A 6,480-nucleotide genomic window follows, 5' to 3' on the forward strand; every position below is an offset into this window, starting at 1 on the left:
AATATTACGGTTATAAAAACTAATTTATTACATTTAATCAATATGTGCTGAGAGAAACAATAAGGTTTAAATTAATCTAAAATTATAAACATAAACTCGAAAGTTAAAACAAATGAGAAAGCGAACGTTTTGATCTAATTTTTCGGATCTTCTTCAGCGCAGTACAAAAAGCAAATTAAAATCACCAAAGTTTAAATGTTTTTAACGTATAAACGTCTAATAAACATATTTAAACGCGGTTACATCAGTAAACGAAATAAAACGTCGTAAGATTAACATTAATATGACTCTCACTAAGCCATCACATTTACGTTACTGTGGGAAGCGATCCTCTCTAGTTTTTTGACTACGAGGTTGGCAGGTATTAAAATATAAAATATTAATTGCATCCTATAAATTAAAATAATTTTTTCATTACACCTCACTAATTATAAGATTTACAATCAAGTGCGTTATGAAACAATAATCTAACAAATGGTATAAAAAATGCTAATAAAAACTTACATATATTTTTGATGTGACAATATTTTAATCGTAACAGCAGCAAAAGTGACGCTAGTGTAATCCTCATGTCAGTAGAACGGCTCAGAGGAAACTGAAGCACAGTTGGAAATGAAAGGTGACGAACAATTATAATCATTTTGTATTTGTTATATAACCTTAGAGTTTAGGTAGTTTTTCTATAGCTTCGATATAAATATCAGATAGATTTTCAGTATCAGTCTGTAGATTGAGACTATTATTTTGTCTTTTTATGTATATCATTTCTGATACTGATCTTTTTCCGTAATATATTTCTTTATCTAAAATATTAATGTTCTCCCAATCAAATTCATGGTTAAGATTAACACGGTGGTCCGTTATTACTGATTTAGTATTAGTATTTCTAACTATGTGTTTCTTATGTTCAGAAATTCTTGTGGTCAGTCTTCTTCTGGCCCACGTAAGAAGCGTCGCAGTTTGAACAATTAATTTTGTAAACAACGTTGGTATTATTTATTTTAGAAATAGTATCTTTATGCACTTTTATATATTTATTTAATTTATTAAAACTAAAAAAGGATAATTTAATATTCATGTTCCTAATAATATTTCTAAATTATTCCGTCAAACCGGGTAAAAATAGTATAGTGAAAAAAGACGTTTTTTCACTATTATTATTATTATTATTATTATTGTTACCGTTAGTTGTGGTATTTTTTAATTTTTTGAATAAAATTACTAGACGTTGGTTAATAGTATTAAAGATCAAGTCAAGCGGATAACAGTTTTCTAAAAGTATGTTGACAACGGTAACGAGATTTTTATAATGAAATCGTGGATGTGACAATAAAATTGTTCTATCCATTAGACCGTATATAGTTCCCCGCTTTTGACAAAATGGATGCTGAGACAAGAAATGTAAATATCTCCCCGAGAATGTCGGCTTGTGATACCAATCAGTAATTATTTTGTTGTTTTCTAAAATTAATATCAAATCTAAAAAGTTTATTTTATTATTATCGTCAGTTTCCAGAGTGAATTGGAGTCTATTATGATAAGAATTAAAAATCATAAGTGTGTGGTCAATTAAAGTCAATGGAACACTCAATACAATGTCGTCAACATATCTAAAGTAAATCGGGGGTGTAAATTTTAACAATCGTAATGATTTATTCTCAAGATCTTGTAAAACTAGATCTGCAATCACTGGTAAGAGAGGAGAACCCATGGGCGTTCCAAAAGTTTGGCGGTAGATAATGTTATTAAAAATGAAAAAAGTAGAATTTAAAACTAAGCTTATTCCATTTAAAAATTCTGATTTTGATAAATTGCAATTCTTTGAAATAAATTCCCATCTAAAGGAAATACTTTCAAGAGTCAAATCAATAGGGACGTTAATGAATAGCGAGACAACATCTAACGAGATTAATTTAAATTCATTATCAATGTGAATCTATGACAATTTTTTCACTAGTTCAAAACCGTTGTCAACACGACCTTCAGGCACTGGGAAGCTTTTAACTATAATCTTGTGCAGGAAAGTCGCCAAGTTATACAGAGGAGTGTCAACCGATGACATTATTAATCTGAACGGGCAGTTTTCTTTATAGACTTTAGGCAAGCCATATGCTCTGGAGAGAGTTACATCAGTAAACAACAAAAGTCTGTATTCATTAGTTGAAATAAATTTAGAATTTTTCCAACGAACTAACAAGTCATGAAGACTGTTTATCAATTTTCTAGTAGGGTCTTTTTTAATCAACGTATATGTATTATCTTTCAACAAGTCTTCAATACTTTGTATACTATTATTATATTTAATCAAAACAGAGCAGTAGTTAGATGAGAATAAATCATATAAATCATTTAATTATTACAAAAAATTATACACTAAAACTTTATAATCAATTATATTTATAAAAGATTTTTAAAATTAATTAATGAAAGGCTCGTATAAATTAACAAAATTAAACAAATCAAATATAGTAGGCCAACTGAACGAGCAAATAAATAAGGTGTAAAAATTTTTATTAATAGTTAAATAATTAAATTAACATTCCGTTACAGAAACGATATAAATTGTAAACGTTTTGACTGCACTTCAGTGTTTATCAATACATAAAAGTTAAATATTAAAATACAAAGTTAAATGTTAAAAATACAAAGTTAGTTAAATATTAAAATATAAAATTAAAACGATTCTTTGCTGTTGACCAATAGATATGCAAGGCGATTGGTCTGAGATGCCAAGTTATGCGACATTTAAACATGCTGCGGATGTAATACGCGAATTAAATCAATGTCAGAGAAAATTAAAAAATCTTTGAACTTACATTATCGTTTTAACAAGTCCTTTTTCCCGATATTTCAAGTGTGTGTTGCGAAGTCTGAATAACAAATGTCAAAATAGAGAGCGTGATGTATTTATTTATTACCAATGTTTTTTCTAAATTATGATTCAGCAAATTTTTTAAGTATGTCAAAATAACTACTGTCTAACAATTCGGTGTCTTTATTTAAATTAATTCCATTTTTCTGTTCTTTAATGTGGATCATTTCAGATATTAGTCTTTTATGGTAATTCTTTTCATGATCCATAATTTTAATATTGTCCCAGTCAAATGTATGTTGTTCGTTTAGAATGTGTTCCGTGACAACCGAATGTCTAGCAGAGTCTAATTTAATATTATTTTTATGTTCTTTAAGTCTCGTTCCTAACTGTCTTTTTGTCTGTCCGACATATGTGGCGTCACAATCGTTGCAATTCAATTTATAAATAACGTTAGAATTCGTGGGGCAATTATTTCTGTCCTTTTGAACTTTTATGAAGTTATTCAATTTTTTAATGCAACGATATCCTACCACTACGTCATTTAACTTTGTATTTTAATATTTAACTTTTATGTATTGATATATAAAAGATTTTTATATATTTTTATATTATAAACTTAATTATTTTTATTTATGTAATGCAGATTATTTAAAAAAAATACATATACGTGTGCATGTATGAAAGAATACAATATAGAAAAGAGAGAAGAGACAGAGAGACAGAAACAGAAACACAGAGAGACAGATAAATAGATAGATAGGTTGATCGATAGGTAGATCGATAGATAGTTCGATAGATAAACAGGCAGATAGCTAAATAAATTGATAGGTATATATATATATATATATATATATATTTTATAAACATTTTCTACGCATACTTACGCATACATACATACATACATACTAACATGCATGCATATAAAGAAATATACTAACCTTTTCATCCAGCCTTTCTTGAAGGAAACTCTATGTTGACAAAGAGGCAGACGTTTTGCATTATATTATTCTATGTATGAGAGAGACGAAGATAATATGACTGTCTGTTCTTGTCTAACTGCACGATTGCAGTTCCCTCTATCGCGACATCGCGCAACTAATTTTCTGCTCTGTTTTATTCCTAAATATCATTTCGCACATACACATTTGAATGAAATATTCCACAATCGAAATCTTTTTTATTAGACTTCTAAACCTATTTCTGCAAGTTCACTAATATTCCTTTATGCAATCTTTTGGAGGAAGCGGTCTTTTTATCACAAATTCAGACCGCTTCCTTCTTTATTATTGTATTAACTTTAATCATGGAAAAACATTTGTCTTATCTAATCTGTCTTATCTTTGGCACAAAGCTGTAATCCAATTTGCTATCTTCGTGACACACATCATAACACGATACTCTATTATGATTAAATTTATTTTCGTCATAAATAACATGCAACATTTTTGCTTTCTATTGCACGCGTATAATCAAATATTTTTTGTATTACACGTGCAGGCAATGTGGCACTTTCGGTGTAGGTTTTCTGTGCCGAAAGCGGCCGATTTCCCCCGCCGCCATCTAGCGGCGACGCGGTGAGTGAATAAGCCGTTTTCAAAGCCATTATCTATGGCTGAGCCGCGTTAAAAGTCATTGTATACGGCTCAAGCCGTAGGAAATGTATTGAAACCGGCTATTCTCCCACCGTGCCGCGGCAAGATGGCGGCGTGCAATCGGTCGCCTCGCGCACAGAAAACGCGCCGAAATAGCCACTTTGCCTGCACTTGCAATACAAAATAGTATGTGTATCAAGTGCGGATTGACAATTGTTGCGGCCCATACGATTGCTAGTAATTCTTTTTCAGTTGTATTATAATTCTGCTCCGCGCGAGATAATACTCTGCTTGCGTAAGCAATGAGTCGGTCGTTGCTTATCGGTCTCTGTGAGAGCACGGCTCCGATTGCATAATCAGAAGCGTCTGTGGTTACATTAAATTCTTTATTAAAATTTGGATATTGCAGTACTGGCGCTGTCATTAATTTTTCTTTTAATATGTTGAACGCTATCTGCTGTTCGTTATTTCACGCAAAGATTTTGTTTTTCTTTGTTAATTTCGTTAAAGGCTTCGCGATTTTTGAAAAATCTTGTATGAACTTGCGATATCCGGCTAATCCGATACATGACTGGATGTCTTTTACTTTGTGTCCCGTAATGCCAATGAGTGTAATTTTTTTTTATATATAAGTGCGTCGTCTTTTAAATGTTTAAGTTTTATTAATGAAATAGTTGCCCCTAAGTCAAATAGCATTTTAACTGTGCCATTCTGAGCTTCGCGTATCGGCAGTGTAATTAGATCTAAGCCTATGGTCTCTTGTAGTGCTGGTTGTATATGTGATACGCGATACTCGATTGCGCGTACCGGGGTGTCTTTTTCTCAGTCTCCCTCGTTGTTATCGAGTTCGTCATCGGACTTATTTTTTCGCGACTTACTTTATTTCTTTCAGTCGTCCTTTGATTCTATCTGAGCTATTTTCGCGTTGGGTTTTTTCTTTTCTGCAGTGTTTCTTTTTGATCCTTTTAGAATTCGGCATTCTTTACGATTGTGTCCGCGCCTTTTGCAGTAATTGTAAAATTTTTCTACTGTCGTTACGCAATCTGACTTCTCCAGTTTCGGAAGTGCATATTTATTACTACGACAGTTGCGTTCGAAATGGCCTGCTTTTCCGCATTTGAAACAACGCGATGTCGTTTTCCCGGTCTGTCGCGGTGATGTGTGGTCGTCTCAATTACGATTTTTATATGAGCGTAATGCATTTGAATTTTTAACTTTTTCTTCGGCTGTCGCGACGTTGATAGCTTTTTTAAGTGTATAGTAATCTCGAAAACGGACGATCATTTGTATTTCTTCGCACAGTACCGTTTGAAAGTTATGTAAGGCTTGATTCTGAATGGTCTCTAGAATAACCTGTTTTTTGGTTAAAGAGCGAGCCCTCTATCATAGACGTAAAATTCCATTGCTAGTGTCTCTACACGAGTTCCGAAGGTGTGTGCATTTTCATTTACTTTTTGTTTTAGCGAATTGAATTCGAGTTATAAATGTGTCGTGTTACGCTTACTTTGATATGACGCTTCTAATTGTTGTTTTAATTCGTTGTATGTACGTATGTCTTGTGTTTGATAGTCAATCCATGCTTTGCCTTTTAATTTAGTACTCAGAATGCCCCATACTAAGCTGTCTTTGTCTTGTGAATCTATGTTACTGACGGCATAAGTACATGCGCTTAAGAATTAGCTCGCATTGTGATGTTCCGTGGAACTCTGGGATTAATCCTCGTGCTTTTTTTAAAGACATATATCTGTCGCGCGTAGATCGGCGATGCCTAACGTCGGGTTCAGTGCGTCCATAAGCGACGTCATACCTGTCGTTATCACGTCCGCCCGCGTCTCGGTCGCGTGTACGTTCACGCATATCTCTTCGGTTATTGTATCGGTCTTCCGAGTCTCGATCGCGGGTGTATTCGCGGAAATTTTATCAATTTTCGTGATGCAGATCACTTCTTAAGATAGTCGGTAGCGATAACATGTATATATTTGTTTGACCCGCGAACTACGCGTGTGACTCTAGTTACATTCTTGATAAGCGACTGCCTCTGCGACTGCGACTGCGACTGCTCGGTTTATATAG

The 6,480-nt window shown here is 33.0% G+C and overlaps 1 long non-coding RNA gene across 1 annotated transcript; it reads right to left on the reverse strand.

Moving 5' to 3' along the window:
• On the reverse strand, positions 1–4,473 carry LOC146721453 (uncharacterized). The gene is made up of 3 exons (XR_014925659.1): positions 3,754–4,473; positions 505–595; positions 1–390 (listed from the first exon to the last, which is right to left on the reverse strand). It is a non-coding gene; the product is annotated as an uncharacterized LOC146721453 (long non-coding RNA).
• Positions 4,474–6,480: the final 2,007 nt, after the last annotated feature.

This window comes from Nylanderia fulva, unplaced genomic scaffold (genome assembly GCF_048542155.1).
Source record: "Nylanderia fulva isolate GAGA-0341 unplaced genomic scaffold, ASM4854215v1 Scaffold472, whole genome shotgun sequence".
Classification (NCBI taxonomy): Eukaryota; Metazoa; Arthropoda; class Insecta; order Hymenoptera; family Formicidae; genus Nylanderia; species Nylanderia fulva.